The sequence below is a fragment of the Papio anubis genome, chromosome 16 (assembly GCF_008728515.1).
Source record: "Papio anubis isolate 15944 chromosome 16, Panubis1.0, whole genome shotgun sequence".
Taxonomy (NCBI): Eukaryota; Metazoa; Chordata; class Mammalia; order Primates; family Cercopithecidae; genus Papio; species Papio anubis.
This window is the reverse complement of record NC_044991.1, coordinates 27,949,142-27,968,930: the sequence shown is the minus strand read 5'-3', so window position 1 is coordinate 27,968,930 and position 19,789 is coordinate 27,949,142. Positions and strand designations below refer to the sequence as shown.

General features: G+C 48.0%; 1 long non-coding RNA gene, 1 pseudogene and 2 gene segments (V, D, J or C); 1 reads left to right on the top strand and 3 right to left on the bottom strand.

Moving 5' to 3' along the window:
* The window catches only part of LOC103888259, a 641,220-nt gene that overhangs the window by 52,193 nt on the left and 569,238 nt on the right, over positions 1-19,789 (bottom strand).
* The window catches only part of LOC101024006, a 644,330-nt gene that overhangs the window by 71,221 nt on the left and 553,320 nt on the right, over positions 1-19,789 (bottom strand).
* Positions 4,410-6,020, top strand: LOC116270684 (annotated as a pseudogene).
* On the bottom strand, positions 6,243-18,978 carry LOC101011690. The gene is made up of 5 exons (XR_002515475.2): positions 18,890-18,978; positions 17,997-18,102; positions 15,451-15,582; positions 14,901-14,950; positions 6,243-7,374 (listed from the first exon to the last, which is right to left on the bottom strand). It is a non-coding gene; the product is annotated as an uncharacterized LOC101011690 (long non-coding RNA).

Below are 19,789 nucleotides of genomic sequence, written 5' to 3'. Positions count from 1 at the left end.
CACTGGGCCACAGGTTACTCTCAGCAATGCCCACATCAGCCGTCAGCCTTCCCAGGAGAGCAAGGTTCACACAACAAAGGCTGCCTGTGGCCAGTGAGGAGGCTGAGCCCAGCCAGAACCTTTCTCAAACTTCGGGGATGTGGCTCTGCTCGTGAGCTGCCTGGTCAGCTCTCTCTGGGTGAGAGGGGCTTGTCACACGGGCCCCTGCCTGCAGTGTGACCCTTCTCAGCTTCTCTCAACAGTCCTGCCTGGGAAGTGTTACCCCCACCACGACCATTTCCCTGACACTGCGAGGGTGTGGGGACGTCCTGGGTAGAGACAGGCCCGTGGCAGCAGCAGGCTCAGGGGCGCCCTGCACTGGTGGGCTGGGGACCTGGCAGAGACCACACCAAGGGCTGGACAAGGGGACGAGCCTCCAGCCTGGCCTCTCCGTAGGCCTCAGCAGCCCCTCCCACAGGCAGAAGGGTCCACACTGGGTTCTGCCCTCCTCGCGAGTGCCGTCTGCTGTTCCGCCCAATCTGGTGTCTGCAGGCGAGGGCTGCCGCTGGCCTGTTTCTTTTTTTAGTAGAGATGGGGTTTCTACTAAATAAAGCCACCACATTATTTAAATATAGTAACAGGCTGGGCACGGTGGCTCACACCTGTAATCTTTGAGAGGATGAGGCAGGCAGATCACCTGAGGTCAAGAGTTGGAGACCAGCCTGGCCAACATGGTAAAACCCTGTCTTTACAAACAAATTGAAAAAATTATCCCTGCGTGGTGGCAGGTGCCTGTAGTCCAAGTTACTTGGGAGGCTGAGACATGAGAATCCCTTAATCCCCAGAGGCAGAGGCTTCAGTGAGCTGAGATGGCGCCACTGCACACTAGGCTGGGCGACAGAGAGAGACCTTGTCTCTAAATAATAAATGTGGCCAGGTGTGGTGGCTGATGCCTCTAACCCCAGCACTTCGGGAGGCCGAGGTGGGTAGATCACGAGGTCAAGAGTTCGAGACCAGCCTGGCCAACATGATAAAACTCTATCTACAAAAAATGAAAAAATTGTCCCTGTGTGGTGGCAGGAGCCCGTAGTCCCAGCTACTTGGGAGGCTGAGGTATGAGAATTGCTTGAACTGCGGTGGCAGAGGCTGCAGTGAGCTGAGATGCCGCCACTGCACTCCAGCCTGGGTGCAGAGTGAGACCGTCTCTAAATAAATAAAAAGATAAATGTGGCCAGGTACGGTGCCTTACGCCTGTAATCCCAACACTTTGGGAGGCTGAGGCGGGTGGATTATGAGGTCAGGAGTTTGAGACCAGCCTGGTCAAGACAGAGAAACTCCAATTCTACTAAAAATACAATTAGGTGCAGTGGCCGGCATTTGTAATCCCAGCTACTCAGAACACTTGACGCGGGAGAATTGCTTGAACCTGAGAGGTGGAGGTTGCAGTGAGTGAAGATTGTGCCACTGCACTCTAGCCTGGGTGACGGAGCAAGACTCTGTCTCAAATAAATAAATACGGAGCAAGACTCCATCTCAAATAAATACATGGACGCCTGTAATCTTAGCACTTTGGGAGGCTAAGACGGGTCGATCACCTGAGGTCAGAAGTTTGAAACCAGCTCCAGCAACATGACAAAACCCCATCTCTACTAAAAATACAAAAATTAGCCAGATATTGTGATGTGCACCCGTAATCCCAGCTACTTAGGAGGCTGAGGCAGGAGAATTACTTGAACCCAGGTGGTGGAGGTTGCAGTGAGCCCAGATTGCACCACTGAACTTCAGCCTGGGAGACACAGCGAGACTCCATCTCAAAAGAAATAAAGAAATAAAATACAAAATAAAAAAATAAATGTAGTAAGATGGCAGAGTCATGCCGCAGAAGTATGCTGGTCCTATCCATGTAGTGAAGGCTGATTTCATAAACAAATGTCACAAGAACTTTTATACCCACCCCTGAAAGAAAGCCCCAATTGCCTTCCAAAGAAGCAGTACATGTGGACTGACGCATGGGCTGTCCAAAGCAGCTCTGGAAGATAAACAGAAACAGAAAATGACTGCAGCTCAGCCCTTGAGGTCAAATACCCCTCCCAGAGCAGCTGCCAGAAGACAGGGAGGCGGGATGGGTTAAGGGGTCACTTCTGGGTGGGGGAGAACAGTCAGACCCGGGGCAGGAGTGCTGGAGCCTGGTGGAAGCCTCACTGGAACAGAAGAGAGCTGCCGTGATGCTCAGCTGACTGGCAGAGCCTTGCATAACAAGTTCTCCGCAGTGCAGAGAGGCCAGCCAGTGCGGGGACAAAGACAAGCAGCACTGAAATGTTTTCCTGGAGGCAGGGCCCAGTTGCCTCTCTCAAATGGGACGTTGGAAGGAGACCAGCTGCTTTGGGCAGCGAGGCCCGCTTCTGGGTGAGCTCCCCAGCTGGGCGGTGTTGAGGACCCTGGACCTGGCAGCTGGGCTGGACATCACACAACCCCTGTATTCCAGGGCGGCATCTCAGTGCTTGTCTGGCCAGTTCTCAAAAGAACCATCCACGGGCCACTTTCCATTCCCCTCCTATGCACAGACTGGGCAGGGTCTGACCAGAAACTCCCCATAGGGTTTTTCAGTCACTGCCAAAACTTAGGCCCAGCAGTGAGGATGTGATGTTAAAATGTGACTCTGGGCCAGAAGGTGTCTCTCATCTTTGTCAATTCGGCAGTGCTTCTGGGAGGCTGAGCTGGGAGGATCAATTGAGGGTCGAACAGTTCAAAGGTCAACCTGAGACAGAAGGCTCTACAAAGAAATAAAGCAAAAATAGCCGCTCTGGTGATGTGCACCTGTAGTCTCAGCTACTCGGGCTGAGGTGGCGAGCCAGGAGTTCAAAGCTGCAGCTCTGATGGTGCAGCTATTCCAGCCTTGAAGACAGGAGTGAGACCATGTCTTGAAAAAAGGAACAAACTAGGCATAAAGAAACATACCTGAAATGGCCGGGCTGGCCCCAGTGCCTCGCATGCATAATCCCAACTTTGGGAGAGGCTGAGATGGAGTGGATCACCTGAGGTCAGGAAATTCAGGGTGTAACAGTAGAAACCATCTCTACTAAGTACAAAATGCTTGAGGCGTGGTGGTGGGGTGCCTGTAATCCCAGCTATTCAGAGGAGGCTGAGGCAGAGAATCACTTAGACAGAGGAGGGAGAGGTAGCAGTAGGCAAGATCACGCCATTGCACTGGCCTTGGTGGCAAGGCAGACTCCATCTCAAAACAAATAAAATGAAAAACAGCAAAGGAAGCCCCAACATACCTAAGAATGTAAAGCTGTATGAGAGGCAAAACTGTAGATAACCTACTACAGGAGATGGAGGAGAAAGGTTGAAGCTTATTTTCTCTGTAAACAGAACAAAGATATGAGGATGCGGTTCTCACCACTCCTATTCGGCATACACAATCAGGCAAGAGAAAACAGTAAAAGGCATCCACGTTGGAAAAAGAGGACATCAAATTATCCTTGTCACAGAAGAAGATGTGATCTTGGTTGGAAACATATAAAGAGCTCCACCAGAAAACTCTGAACTATAAATAAATTAATACAGTCATTTGCATACAAGAATTAATGACGGCAGCGACAAAATCAGCAGCATTTCTACACACCAATAATGGTCTGGTTGGGGAAAAGAATTAAGAAAGGCAATCCCATTTACAATAACAACAAAATGGAAAAATGTAATATACAAGAAGAAATTTTACCAAGGAGGTGAAAAGATTTCTACAGGGAAAACTACAAAACACTAGAGAAATGTTTAAAGGAGAGAAGAAATGAAAACCAATCATTTCATGTTCATGGTAAAGAATTCTTAGCATTAAAATGACCACACTGTCTAAACTTGGTCTAGAGATTCAAATACAACCCCCACAAAATACCAATGTCACCACTCACAGGGTGGAAAGTCTGAAATTCATAAAAAGAATCAAAAAAGAGCTCAAAGACCCAAAATCATCCTCCAGTCAAAACAGCAAAACTAGAGGCATCCCATTTCTTTTGCAAATTACAACTACAAAATGTTTGAGAACTGCGTGGTGCAAAAGTGTGTAATCCTAGCATAAAACTAGTCCCACTTAGATCAGCAGGGACAGACAGAGAACCTTAGAAACACAGCCACATATTTACAATAGTTGATCTTTGACAGAGCCGACAGAAACACACTGGGAAAGGACAGCCTCTTCAATAAGATAGTACTGGGAGGGTTGGGCAGCCACATGCAAAAGAATGAACCCGGACCCTTATCTCTCAGCATATACAAAAATCCTCGAGATAGATCCAAGACTTGAATGTTAAGATACAAAACTACAAAACACTGGAAGGAAAATCTTCTGGACCTCACTCTAGGCAAGGAATTTACGACGGGCTCAAAAGCCCGATGTGGAGAAGGATGAGCTGGACGATGGCCCACTGGACCTGTGTCCAGCAGAACCCCTGACAGCGCACGAGGGAGCCTTAGAGGCCAGGTTCCTCCTTGCTGTGCCCATGTGGGAAGTGGGGTTGCTAGGGTCAGAGGCCGGCCCAGACTTGCATATGCAGCCTGCCTTGTTTGCAGTGGCACTGGGTCCCTAACTTGCAATTGGGGGTGTCTGCTTAAATGATCCCCCAGGGATGTGATGGAAAGTAAAGACAAAAGTGCCACCCAACAGAGTTGCTCCCTGTGCCAGGTCCCGCAGTCACCATGGATGTGCTCAGCCTGGGGGGCCCCCTGGTGTTCAGGCTCCCTCATGCCCCATTGCCATGGGTGGTGCTCGGGGCCTTTCTCTTTACCTGTTTTCTTCTGAGGGAACTCAGAGCTGGGGCTGGCTCTCTGCTCCCAAAGCCCGTGGGTGTGGCTGCAGGGCTGGAACTGGCTCCAGAAGTGCCAGGCCTTGGGCTTCTCATGCTGCCCTCCATGCTTGCAACTGGAGAGGGGGCAGGAATCAGCGAGGTGACCTGCCTGAGTCCTGGGAGTGGGAACAGGTGGCAGGAAGGGGATCTGAGAAGGAGAACAGGGCCTGGTGGTCTTTGCTTCCCAGACACAGGAGCTGTAGAGGGAGCCTCTGCAGCAGATGCTAGGGGGGCACCGGGCCCCAGGAGTCTTGGGACTTGTGTCTCTCCTGCTGTGCATCCATATTGGGTGCTTTAGAAACAGCAGGCAGACCAGAAGCCCCTGTTGCAAGTGAGGACAAAGCATGGGAAGGCCGTGAGGGTCTGCAGGCCCAGATGGCCTTGGCCTCACCCCACAGTGCACTGTTGATGCACTGGAACGCCGCCTCCTTCTCCAGGTCCAGGTGTTCAGCAGTGACCCAGAACCCCAGTTCTAATGGAGGTGGCAGCATCAGAGGCTCCCCTCGCCTGCGTGGCAGCAGGGGAAACTTGCGTCTATGGGGCCTGGAGGCCTGGGATCTGGGGAAGCCATTCCTGGGGGCGAGTGTCTGCCCTGGTGCTGTATCTGCCACCTTTTCACACTGGGTGTGAAAAGGGACAGCCTGAGACCTGGCCTCACTGTCTTTGAGGAACTGAGGGTCAGCTGACAGTGGGATGAGGCCGGCCCCCTCCTCTGCTTTAGCCACGGGAAGCCTCCCGTGGAGCTGTAGGAGCTCGAGATGGCATTTCGTTTGGTGCACGAGCTCGTCCAGGAGGTCTGGGATCTCTGGTTATATCTGACTTCTGACCTCTGGGCATGGAGGTCTCTCTGCAGTGGCCCAGGCCTGGGCCTCCATTGTCCCGCAGGGGCTGAAATGCAGACCGTGCATCCCCGGTGACCATGGGGACCCTTCTCTGATCATCAGGATTCTCTTGGACTCTGGGGTCCTTGTCCTGCTCAGGCATCCCTGCCCCGCTCTCCTTAAGGGCCTTCAACACGATCTTCCCTGGACACGAGTCTGGGGACAGCCAGGTGTTGTGGGCCCCAAAGGGGTGACTCCCTGCTCCTGGGCCCCACAGAGATTCCTTGTGCTTAGTGCAGTGGCTGAGCTGCAGGACGCCCTGGTATTGAAGCACACAGCACTGGCTTGCTGTGGTACCTGTACCTAATCAAATTGAAGGCAGGATCTGGGAGCGAGCATGGGGGCTTGAAGGATCACGGAAAACCTTCTGAATTGTCTTGACACCACTGATGCCAAGTGTCGAGATTGTATGGGATGGCCTGCCACTCGTCAGTCCACAGCAAGAGGCAGGCTGGGGATGGGCTGAGCGGGCTCAGGGCAGCTGAACCCCTACTAGCAGGTCCTCAGCATGAGCAGGGACAGAGTAAGAGCACAGGGGTGCCCAGGTAACCGCTCCTGGGAGCAGCGGGGTACGGTTGGATGCTCGAATTCTCCAGAGCTGAGCTCTGAGCGTCCTCATCAAGCTGCCAACTCGGCCAAAGCCTAAGCAAGCAGTTTCTTCTGTTGCTGGGCAATGCACCTTTTAAACCTGAGGGAGTGCGTGCATGTGTAAAGAATAGGTGCGAGTGACAGAGCGACCTTAACGGATTAGCGCGGCAAGGTACTTGTGCAAGGCACCTGCTGGCAATGGCAGGAGGCTGGATGGTTGTGTGTGTGTGTGGAGGGGGCTGGGGGGTAGGAGGCAGCACAATAGATACTGGAAGGAGAGACGAGCACACAAAGGTCACGGGAAAAACAGGCGCCCACAATGGCTGCAGATCCCCCCCGTGGATCACTGAAAGTGTTATACCCAATTCTCCCAGATCTCCAGATCTAATAGGCAGGATGTAAGCCAAGCACTGTCAACCTCAGCACTACTGAGATTTGGGGATGGCTAATTCTTTAGGGGAGGAGAGTTGTGCGTAGTAGGATGTTTAACACCTAGCCTTTACACACCAGATGTCCAAGTCCATATTACGCAAAATACGCTTTAGTCCCTGTGCGAGTTCTCCTTCAGTTATTTCCTGGAGTCAGGCCTGGCTTGCTGGATTCATTCCTTTGGTGACTCCTTCCACAACAGTCCTCAGAGGCCTCATGGATGGAGGTTGTGCTGAGAGCCAGGGCCTCAGAGATCAATCAAACTTCATTCCTTCCCCCCATGCCCAGGAGTTGCACTCAGGCTCAGGCGCAAGGGGACAAACAGGTACAGACCTTTGTGCTTCAGGGGGCACAAGCTCCCACGGAGGACTGCTAGCTACTGTGATGCCCTTTGGCTCCAATTACGCTCTGGTGCAGAACTTTCTTCCTGCTCTGATTTAAGTAAAGTCACTCCCCTCACGCAGGACCAGTCTTTTCGGACTGTCACACCCCTTCCTGGGGCAGAAACTCTGTGCTATGGCCTGGGAGCTGTGTGGGTTTGGGTTGCTCCGTCCTTCAGCAAATGACTTCCATGAATGTTTTCTGTACAGTAAGAGCTGTCCTCTAATCAAAAGAGCCAGGTCTCACTGAAGAAGGACTTGATTTCAAAGCTGAGGGAAAAAAAATACAAGATGAATGCAAAATATCTTGTTATACAGAGGAAAAGAGGTGCTCACTAAAAGATGGAGCAAGCTGAAAGGACACAGGAGCCCATCTGAAGGAGTTCCCAGTGACCAGAACTGAAAGCATCCCAGCTAGAAAGTGAGTATTGATAGTATTAAATTAGAAGCCATATAATTAAGTAGTATCAGCAAGTCTATACAGATGTAAGTAACTGAATGAATAAACAAGTGTAGAAGAAGAGACCAGTCATCCTTATAGATTTCCAATGGATAAATGTAGAAAGAATGAGGGAAATAGAAAATCACATTGAAGCAAGAAATACAGGAATCACTGTTGCAGACAAGAATCTTCCGAGGAGGCTAAAATCTCTACGCAGAATTCTAAGATGCAGGACACTGACGTAACCTCAACATACTGTCTCCGGAGTATGCTTTACCTATTAAAGTTAACACCAGCCCGGCATGGTGGCTCACACCTGTAATCCTAGCACTTTGGGAGGCCAAAGCGGGTGGTTCACCTAAGGTCAGGAGTTCGAGACCAGCCTGGCCAACATGGTGAAACCCTGTCTCCACTAAACATGCAAAAAAATTAGTTTGACATGGTGGCACGTGCCTGTAATCCCAGCTACTTGGGAGGCTGAGGCAGGAGAATCACTTCAACCTGGGAGGAAGAGGTTGCAGTGTGCAGAGATCACACCACTGCCCTCCGGCCTGGGTGAAAGAGCCAGACTCCATCTCCAAAAAAAAAAGAAAGATTAAGTTAACACCACCAAAAAATAACAATAACTTTTCCATAAGAAAACATGGCAGACACGGCACGAACTTTGTGATCAAGTGAGTATCACCCTGCAAACAAGACACAGCAACATCAGGTACCCTTTGATGTGACACGCTGAGGAAAAAACAGCATCACATGTGTGGTATCCTCTCCATTAAAAGCAAATTGCCAATCTGATCATGAGAAGACATCAGAGAAACACTAATTCAGAGACACTCAACAAAATACCTGACCAGTACTCTTCAGAACTGCCAGGGCACGAAAGACAAGAAAACAGTGAGGAACTGGCACAGAATGAGGCATCCAAGGGACACCTGCCAATTAAATGCAGTGTGGAATCCTAGATTGGATCTTGCAACAGAAAAAGGAAAGCGATGGAAAACTGGTGAAATTCAAGTAAGGTCTGCAGTTTATTTGCTAATCATATATCCGTGCAAATGTCCTGGTTTCCACACTTGTAACTAAGGTGATGCAGGATGTTGACATTAGAAGCTAACAGAAGGACCGCTAGGACTTTTGTGCTTACTTTTTGCAGCTTTTCTGAATTTCTTTCAAAAACAGAAAGTTAAATATGAAATGACAGATGGGCAATTGAGAACCATTAATTGAAAAATAACACATGAAAATGCAAATATTCTTTTATGAAAAATAACTATAATATCTGCTTCAGGATAGCATTATAGGAAAAAAGAGAAATAATTATAATCTCCAAAACAAATAAATAAGGGACTGAGTGGCCTTGCTGTACATTTTTGCAAAATGAAGGACAATTGGATTCTCCTGTCTCCTCCTGCATTCAATCTGTCTCAATGTCTTGTTTGATTGACTATAGAAAGACAACCCAGCCTCGCCCTAGTATGTCTGTGGAAAAGGAAGTTTGGTTTTGATTTCTCTTGGTCAGCTGTACAGGAAGGGGAGTGCTGGGTCCTATGGAAAGTAGGTTCCTCCAAACTTGCCCCGGCCACCACCACAGCTGCCACCTTAGCAGGATCTGGGAGGCCTGTGCAATGCTGTTCTAAGACACTCTCCCCTCTGGGGCTTCCAGTTTGCAGGCTAATACGTACAGAGCTTTGAGGTCATCACTCCTGTCCTCACAACAACAAAGCTGAACAAACTAGAAATCCACAACTCTTCTTAGATCCATCAGAGCAGTGAGATCACAGCTGAACCACTGGCTCTGTAAGTTGGAAAGACAGTAGATGCAGAGAATCACAGCTCAGATGAGCAGAGGCCTGTGTTGGAGCCAGTACCTGGGCAGGCAAATTTCAGACGGTGATTGGTGGATTGCGGGAGGCTCCATGAGGACCAGCTTGAGAGGTGAACACTCTGGAGGGAGGGGCTGTGTTATGGGGGTCCTCACATGATCATACATTTAATCTCCAGGAACACCCCCACTGTAATGTTCTCAGGGTGAAGATAAGAGAAAAATACCTTTGTGCCTCCAGCAGGGGGAGAAAAAGAGCAAGTCTTGAAATATGCCCAGAGTATTCCAGTCTCCTTACTCATAAAAGAGAGCTAAACTGTGAAGATGCAAAGGCATAAGAACTATAAATTGGGTTCAGTGTATACTGCTCAGGAGATGGGTGCACCAAAATCTCACAAATCATGAAAGAACTTACTCATGTAACCAAATAACACCTGCTCCCCCAAAACCCCTGAAAATAAAAAATGTTTTCAAAAAAGTGAAAAATTGCCCTGAAGGACAACTATTTTTGCAGAACATTGCCTCTATCCTTTCAATCTCACCAAAGAGGGGAAAACTGAGAGGCACTTCTGGAGGTCACAGCACAGGACCTCGGACTCCCTAGAAGACTTATCACAGGACTAGAGAACACTTTCCCCCCTCCACACCACACCACTCCATCCTCAGGACCCCTGTATATTACAGGGAGTGCAACAGAAGGAACTGCCAGTCTCAGACCTTGTGGTGAAGAAGTCTCTAGTGAACCCCCAAAACAATAGGGAAGACGAAAACATGCCCAGGCGCGGTGGCTCACGCTTGTAATCCCAGCAATTTGGGAGGCTGAGGTGGGTAGATCACCTGAGGTCAGGAGTTTAAGACCAGCCTGGTCAACATGGTGAAACCCTGTCTCTACTAAAAATACAAAAAATCAGCTGGGTGTAGTGGTGCGTGCCTGTAATCCCAGCTAGTAGCGAGGCTGAGGTGAGACAATCGCCTGAACCTGGGAGGCAGAAGTTGCAGTCAGCTGAGATCATGCCACTGCACTCCAGCTTGGGCGACAGAGACTCCATCTCCAAAAAAAAAAAAAAGACACCAGAATTCATTTTAGCTTCTGACACCTAACAGTGACAATATGAGCACAGCCTAACTCCTCCAGATCCCCATAAAACCTCACACTAAGAGTCTATTTGATGAGTTCTTGTATCTAACACCTCACATCCATAAAATTACAAAGAATACTAAAAGGCATGTCTCTGCTGTTTTTAGCCACTCAGATTTTTGTAATCGGTTTTGGCAACTCTAGGAAACTAGTAGAAATTCCCACAGTAAATTTTTTTAGTTGCTGTTTTACTTTCAATTCCAGAAATTTTGTTTGGTTCTTTTTTATAATTTACATCTTTATTGTTATTTTTATTCAGTTAAGCATAATTGTACTACTGCCTTGTAGTTCTTTAAACATAGTGTTCTCATGTTCAAAAAAAGCTCATTATCACTGATTGTTAGAGAAATGCAAATCAAAACCACAATGAGATACCATCTCACACCAGTCAGAGCGAGAATTATTAAGTCAGGAAACAGAAGATGCTAGCAAGGTTGTAGAGAAAAAAGAATGCTTTTACACTGTTGGTGGGAATGTAAATTAGTTCAACCATTATGGAAGACGGTGTGGCGATTCCTCAAAGATCTAGAAGCACAAATATAATTTGAACCAGCAATCCCATTACTAGGTATATACCCAAAGAAAGAAAAAAACCAAAACAAAACATAGTTTCCTTTAACTCTTTGAAAATATTTAAAGCAGGTCATATAGTCTTTTCTAGCATATGCAGTGTCTGGACTTCCTCAGGGACAGTGTCTGTTGATTGCTTTTTTTCTTGTGTAGCCACCTGTGTTGGGACACCAACACTCCCAGGTTCAGTGGTTCTCTGGGAGGACCCGCTGGACTCAATGTGTAGTCATACACATTGCTATGATTTATCACAGCACAATAGTAAGCAAAATAAACAACAGGAAAAGGTATGCGTAGCAAAGTCCACTTGAAACTAAGCACAGGCGTTCGAGATTCCTGCCCAAACGAATCACACAGACACACATTTCTCCAACAATGACTGTGACAATTATGTATGAAATACTGTCTGCCAGAGAAGCTCATAGAGACTGAGTGTCCAGGGTTTTGAGTGGGGACTGGTGGCTTGGTGTCCTCTTCCTAGCTCACATCAAAATTCCATTATCCCAGAAAGAAAAATCTGTTTGGCACAAGCTACAGTGTTTTTTATTTATTTAGATGAAGTCTTGCTCTGTCACCTAGGCTGGAGTGCTGTGGCACAATCTCAGCTCACTACAACCTCCACCTCCTGGTTTCAAGCAATTCTCCTGCCTTAGCCTCCTGCGTAACTGGGACTACAGGCATGCGCCTCCACACCCGGCTAATTTTTGTATTTTTAACAGAGACAGGGTTTTGCCATGTTGGCCAGGCTGGTCTCGAACTCCTGACCTCAGGTGATCTGCCCACCTCATTCTCCCAAAGTGCTGGGATTACAGGTGTGAGCCACCACGCCCAACCTACAGTGTTTTATAAAAGCAGTTTAGGCACACTGAGCCCCTCTTCTCACAGCGTGGTGCACCTTTGCATTTTATAGATACCCAGGAATGTGTCAGAGCATTTCAAACCCCTATGGGCATCTCATTACCCTTTTTAGCCTTCCTTTTTAGCTTTTTAGTTAGTCTATTGTTTGCCCCAGCTGTTATCCACCAGGTCAAGCAGCCACAAAGTTAAACATTTGCCTGTCATTGTATTTTGTTTTCTTAAGACAAGGTATTGCTCTGTTGTCCAGGTTGAGTGTACCCAGCAAGATCATAGCTCACTGCAGCCTCAAATTCCTGGACTCATCCTACCTCAGCCTCCTGATTCACTGGAACTGCAGGTACATGTCCCCACTCTGGCTAATTTTTTTTCTTTTATCTTTTTTTTTTTTTTTTTTGAGGCAAGACTTCTCTCCTGGCACCCAGGCTGGAATGCAACGGCATGATCTCACTGCAACTTCCACCTCCCAGGTTTAAGTAATTCTCCTGCCTCAGCCTCCCAAGTAGCTAGAACTACAGTGCACACCACTGCACCCGGCTAATTTTATTTTTTGTAGAGATGGCGTTTCACATTGTTGCCCAGGTTGATCTCAAACTCCTGACCTCAAGTAATCCACCTGCCTTGCCCTCCCAAAGTGCTGGGATTACTGGCGCGAGCCACTGCACCCAGCCCCTGTCATTGTTTTTCACAATTGTGCCAGATTGAAAAGCTTTTTGCCTTGGACAAGCTCCAAGGCAGGTCAAATGCAGTCTAGCAAGTCAGGTGTTACAGAGAACCACCAAACACTTCAATTGTGATAATTCCTGGAAATAAAGCTTTGAGGGAGATCCAGCTTTTCTGCTGTTGGGTTGCTGGTGTTCACCGTAAATGTGAACTTTAATTTTCTGGGTTACTGTGGAACTGCAGAGCAGGAGACAGGGGAAAGAAAAATTAAACTGCCACAAAACTCACTGTTGTGAGATTACATACCTTTTCTTTTTTTTTCCCCCCTACAATGAACATCCTCTGGATTATTACAGGCTTTTAGCTAATTTCCTGAAGTCTAAAAATGTTAATGGGCCAGGCGCACTGGCTTATGCCTGTAATCCAACCACTTTGGGAGGCCAAGGTGGTAGGATTGCTTGAGTCCAAGAGTTCAAAACCAGCTTGGGCAACATAGCAAGACCTCCTCTCTACAAAAAATGAGAACTTTAGCCAAGCACGGTGGTGCATACCTGTAGTCCCAGCTATTTAGGAGGCTGAGGTGGGAGGATCACTTAAGTCCAGAAGTTTGAGGTTGCTGTGAGCTATGATTGCATCACAGAACTCCAGCCTGGGCAACAGAGCAAGACCCTTTCTCTTAAAAAAAATGGTAATAGTAAAAAAGTGGTAATGGTGATAACTTTTTGCCAGTTTTCTCATTTTTTTGGGGAAATAATTTTTGGAGGTCTTTCATCTGCCATTTTCTCCAAAGTCATTCGCCAAATCACATTTAAAAAAAAATCTAGGGCCATAATGCATGACTAGTTATCCCTGAATGTTTGTAATAGTCACAATTCAGCATAAATTATATCTCAAATGAGAACTTCTTGCAGTGGTATTCACAGCATTCAGTCAAATATATGAAATTAAACCTAAGAACAGGCCAGACGCAGTGGCCCAGGACTGTAATCTCAGCACTTTGGGATGCTGCAGTGGTAGGATCATTTGAGACCATTAGTTTGAGGCCACCCCTGGCAACATAGTGAGAACTCATCTCTACAATTTTTAAAAATATGCCAGGTGCCGGGCGCGGTGGCTCACGCCTGTAATCCCAGCACTTTGGGAGGCCGAGGCGGGTGGATAACAAGGTCGGGAGATCGAGACCACGGTGAAACCCCGTCCCTACTAAAAATACAAAAAATTAGCCGGGCGCGGTTGTGTGCGCCTGTAGTCCCAACTACTCGGGAGGCTGAGCCAGGAGAATGGCGGGAACCTGGGAGGCGGAGCTTGCAGTGAGCCGAGATCGCGCCACTGCACTCCAGTCTGGGCAACAGAGCGAGACTCTGTCTCAAAAAAAAAAAAAAATATATATATATATATATGTGCCAAGTGTGGTGTTGCATGCCTGTAGTCCCAGCTATTCAGGAGGCTGAGAAGGGAGGATCACCTGTGTCCAAAAGTTCAAGGCTGCAGTGAGCTATGATCACACCACAGTGCTCCAGCCTGGGCAACAAAGCAAGACTCCATCTCTAAAAATAAAATTTTATTAAAAATTGTGATCTCTGCTGTAAAAGAAGTATGCTCAAATGCAGTAAAAGCATACAAGAAGGCCAGGTGCGGCGGCTCATGCCTGTAATCCCAGCACTTTGGGAGGCCAAGGCAGGTGGATCACGAGGTCAAGAGATCGAGACCATCCTGGCCAACATGGTGAAACCCCATCTCTAGTAAAAAATAAAAATAAAAATTAGCTGGGCCTGGTGGCACACGCCTGTAGTCTCAGCTATTCAGGAGGCTGAGGCAGGAGAATTGCTTGAACCCAGGAGGCAGAGGTTGCAATGAGCCAAGATTGTGCCACTGCACTCCAGCCTGGTGACAGAGCGAGACTCCGTCAAAAAAAAAAAAAAAAAAAAAAAAAAAGGCATACAACGAGCCCCTAGGAATCTGAGTGAATCAGTAAAGGCTTTACAGGGTAGGAAAAGACCATGAGTATGAAAACATGAGTTGGGATTTGGCCTAGATGGTAAAGGAGGAGAGGACAATACAGCCAGGAAGTGCATGTGCACAGCAGAGGGGAGATGGAGGGCACGGCTGTTTGAGCTACCTGTACTTTAATATTCCTGGAGTGTGATGTGTGAGGCAAGCATGGGGTGGTGGGGTGAGTGTTGGAGATGAGGCGGACAGTGAGCCATCAGCATGTTAGTAACAGGGGAATCCACAGGCATTTCACGCAACTCCAAGGACCCTATGTGAGCTCATCACGCTCCCATTACCCAAATAACGTTTCTTACCAGTGGTAGTTGGGATTTCCGTAGGTACACTGAATGTCTTCCCAGGACACCTGGAAGCCAGAAACAAATGGGGTCAAGCAGCCAGCTGACACAAGCACCCACAGAGGACAGGGTGCTACAATGTACCCCTCATCCTCCAGACAAGCCCACCTCTAGCAACTCCCAAGAGCCTGGAGCATCAGCAGCAGGACATCATGTGCAATGAAGTCTTTTTAGCGCTTTCATCCCTGTGTTTAAACTTGGTCATGCTTCTCCCAGAAGCCTTACATATTTCTAACTCTCTTTGCTCTCTAGACATTTCCCACGAAGCACGAAGCCGCAGGGCATGAGCCTAGAGCACCAAAAACTTCAAAGTGGAGGGAAGTGAACGAGGTGCAAACCACATGGGGACTTCAGGCCGAAAAAGGCTTGAACCCTCATCAAAGGCCCCACACCGAGACAGCGGGACCACCGTGTGTCTTGATCTCAGACACCCACGCAGTCCCGGGCCCAGCATTTGCTAGAGGTGGCCAATCCAGGACAGGAGGCAATGGTGGATTATATTTCTCACCAAGCAAATATTGGAGTCATTGAAGCAGAACCATTTTCCATCCACAGCATTCCGAATGTAGACACAGTAATGACCGGAGGCTGCCACTCCCACGTGCGCAATCACAGCGAAAAGCTCATACTGCCCTCCAGGCTGGAAAAAGACAGGCACGAGACAGTTCACCCACCGCCACAAACATGACTGCCTCACACATTTATACCTGCCCACCCTAAACCCGACTCTGGGACTTCAGAATATTAGAAAACAGTCCTGACCCAAGGCCAGTGGGCACCCTCCAGGAGGGGCTTTCCTGAGTGTGGATCCTGAACTGCGAAGGCTCAGCAGCTTGGCAGAGCAGAGCACACAGGAGATGGAAGGCAGGAGGTCACGAGAGAGGCCCCCAAAGCCAAGGCAAGATTAGAACTTTCCCCTGGGAGGGGTGGGGGTCATCAGAACAGAGTTCTGTTTCTCCACAAGCCCAGGAATGGCCCTAACTTGAGCCACCACACCCAGCCAAAAGTCTTTTGTAGGCGGAGGGGAGACAGACGGCAAGGGCAGCACACACAAAGCTGGGTCACCCACAGTGGAGGCTGCAATTATCCCTGTTTCCATTTGCAGACTTTGTGCAGGACTTTACAAAATGCAGGGCAATATCTGTATCTAAATATCAGTTTACAAGAAATAAAAAGGTTAGAGGAACACGTTAAATGAAACCAACTAGCCAGTTCTGGCTTATGTAAAAAATCTTCAACCAAATCAACTGCAAGGAAAAGAAAAGGAGCAGAAATCTAAAAGGAACTTAAGAAAGAAACGTAACTGAAATGCAGATTACGAGTCAACTGGACAACAAACCAAGATTCCATCTGTGTTGTTTGTGTAGGCGTTGTTTGGATCTAGATTCAAGCAAACCACACAGATTATACAACAGTCAGGAAGCCTGAACATTGACCAGATATTTGATGCTATTAAGGAATTACAAGATGGAGATGATTATCTTTTGAGTGCTTTTTTTTTTTTTTTTTTTTTTTTTTTGAGGCCAGTCTTTGCTCTGTCGCCCAGGCTGGAATGCAGTGGCGGGATCTCAGCTCACTGCAAACTCCGCTACTCCTGGGCCTCTGCCAGCGCCTCAACTGGGACTACAGGCGCTGCCGGCTAGTTTGCATTTTAGTAGAGGCGGGGTTCACCCGGAGGTCCAGGATGGTCGATCTGCTGACCTCATGATCCTACGTCTCTCGGCCTCAAAGTGCTGAGATATGACTCCCTGGCGCTCCGACACTGAAGTGCTGTCCTTTAGGACACATAATGAAGTGTTTACAAATAAAATAGTATGAAGTCTGGGATTTGCTTCAGAAAAACCCTGTACAGGGTTGGGTGAAACAAGAGGGTGGGTTATAGGAAAAGCAAGACCTGCCATGAGTTTTGGTAACTGTTATAGCCAAGGATTCACTGGCTAATTCCTCACTACACGCTTTAGTATCTATTTGTAATGTTCCATAACAAAGTCTTGTTCGTTGTTATTTTTTTTGTTGTTGCAAAGATGGAGTCTTTGTTGTCCAGCTGGACTCAAACTCCTGGACTCAAGCAATCCTCTTGGACTCCCAAAGAGCTGGGATTACAGGCGTGACCCACTGCACACAGCCAATAAGTCTTTTCTGAGAAAAACAATTTTAAATATATTTCATCAGGTAAAATGTGTAGGTAGAAATATAAAGAACTAGAAGAAAAAGAGAATCCTATGAAATGTATACTGCCTAAGCAGGTAAAGAAACCATGTTATAATAGGAGCTATTTTAACATATTATCAGGCCTTAATTTTCTAAATGCCATGGTTCTAGAGCATAAATAGTCAAACAGACCAATAAAACAGAAGAGACACTCCAAAAATAGACCCGTACATACGGGAATACAAAATTTGCTATGTAGCATTTCAAATCTATGAAGAAAAGATATTTGTGTCTTTTTTTTCTTAGTATTTCTTGTTTTGTTTTTAGAGACAGGGTCTTGTGCTGTCACCCAGGCTGGAGTACAGTGATAGATCACAGCTCACTGCAGCCTCAAACTCCTGGGCTCAAGTGATCCTCCCACCCCAGCCTTTCAAGGTGTGGGATCACACGCATGAGCCACATCGCCTGGCCTTCTATCATTTTTTTTTTCTCAGAATCTCTCAATAAGTTATTATCTCAGGACAAGAGAATTAAACTTTACTCTGATTAAATGTGGTCCAGTCAACTGGCTACTTTATGATTATCCTCAAAGTGGGCACAGGCCATTTTAGGAAGAAAGTTTGGTTGGTAGTAAGAACCCACAATGACATGTTTGCCTTTGCATTTCTATGTATTCCACATGTTATTTCCAAAGAAGCCTACTGAATTCTGGATTCCTTCCCTCAGTAGTGTGAGGCATATAAACACAAATCCAATATTTAGAAAGAAGAAAGTCTTTTGAGGCTGGGGACAATCTCTGAGGAATGAGTGGCTTCTAGCAGACTCGGGGTGAGGGAAGGGAAAACGGAAAGGATGAGGCGTCTGGGGAGAGGCAGGATGGCAAAGAGGTCAGCAGCAACCCACCTGCTCCTCAGTATCACAGGGCTCTCACGCCTTCGGAAGGACCTGACTGAAATCCAAGCTCTGGGGGATGTCCAGGGCGTGGCAGATCTTTCTTGTCTGTGAATTCCTGATGGAGAATCACATGATTGGAATGGGAGAGTCAGAGAAATGTCAGGGCTAGTGACGCGTTCTTCCCAAAAAGAGGGGAGCAGGGTGACATCACGGAGTTTAAGGCTCCTGTTTGCTGGATCTGCTGAGCTCCTCTGACAATAATGCAAAACTTGGCTATTGTACCACCATGCGGTCCCCACACGAGACACCAGGGCACAGGGCTCTACACAGGCACCAGGACCCGGGGAGCCACGGCACCTGCTCCAAGGAGCTAATCTCGCCTCGAGGGAAATGCCCTGCTGGCTGCTCTCAGGCCCTCTTCTCTGGTCCCTCTCGGTGATGCCACTTGAGAAGCCACATCTACGGCTCTAGAAATTAGAACCCCAGTGTCCCAGATACTACTGGCCAGATCCAGATTCCCTTTCTCACCCAAAATGGGGTGCCCTCAGGGCCTCTGATGATTCTATCAGGAAATTCACAGGGGGCAACCCTAGGCTAGTGAAGGACAGTTGACCCCTTAACAGCACGGGTTTGGACTGTGTGGGTCCACTTATACACACATTGTTTTAAATAAATACAGTCTGCCCTCCCCCATAGAAGCACGAGTTCCAAACGCTCATCAAAAAATATAGTATCCCAGATGCACAACCACATAGATGAGGGACAAACTTTTCCTATACGTGGGTTCTGTAGGACCGACTGGGGGACTTGAGTGTGTGTGGATTTTGGTACACACAGGGGTCCTGGAACCAATCCCCCATGTGCACCGAGGGACAGCTGAGTCTGATCTAGGGAATGAGTACCTGTTTCCCATGGGTCTTCTTCCCACAGTTCTCACAGAAGCACTTGCTTGATAACTCCCTGGGCTGGAAGAAGCAGTGCAGGGCGTCCTCCTGTCCCACCCAAGAGAATAGGGAAAAAAGAAAGTGTCGGTATTTCCCACCTAGAGTACTGTATTCATCTGTTCTCACACTGCTGTGAGACAATAGCTGAGACTGGGTAATTTATAAGAAAAGCAGTTTGATTGGCTCATGGTTCTGCAGGCTGACAGGAAGCATGGCAGCATCTGCTTCTGGGGAGGCTGCAGGAAGCTCCCCATCATAGCAGAAGGCCAAGCAGGACCAGGCATCTTACATGGGAGGAGCAGGTGCACAAAAGTAAATGAGCTGGAGTGCAGGGGCGTGCCTCCCAGGTTCAAGTGATTCTCCTGCCTTAGCCTCCTGAGTAGCTAGGACTACAGGCCTTGCCACCACACCCGGCTAATTTTTTGTATTTTTAGTAGAGACAGGGTTTTACCATGTTGAACAGGCTGGTCTTGAATTCCTGACCTCAGGTGATTCACCCGCCTCGGCCTCCCAAAGTGCTGGGGTTACAGGCATGAGCCACCACACTCAGCCTGGCTGCATACTTTTAAACAACCAGATCTCATGAGAACTCACTGTCACAAAGACAGTACCATGGGGGATGGTGCCAAACCATTCACGAGAAACCCTCCCCCAGGATCCAGTCTCCTTCCCACTGGCCCTATCTCCAACACTGGGGATTACAATTGAACATGAGATTTTTGGGTGGGGACACAGCCCCAAACTGTAGCGGGTACAGCCTCCCCACACTTCACAGCTGAGGATTTCAGCTTTTTTTCTGGTTTTCTTCATATCCCCCTTAATGCCTGGCCTGGTGTGGTCCCCTTGGCAGGATCTCAA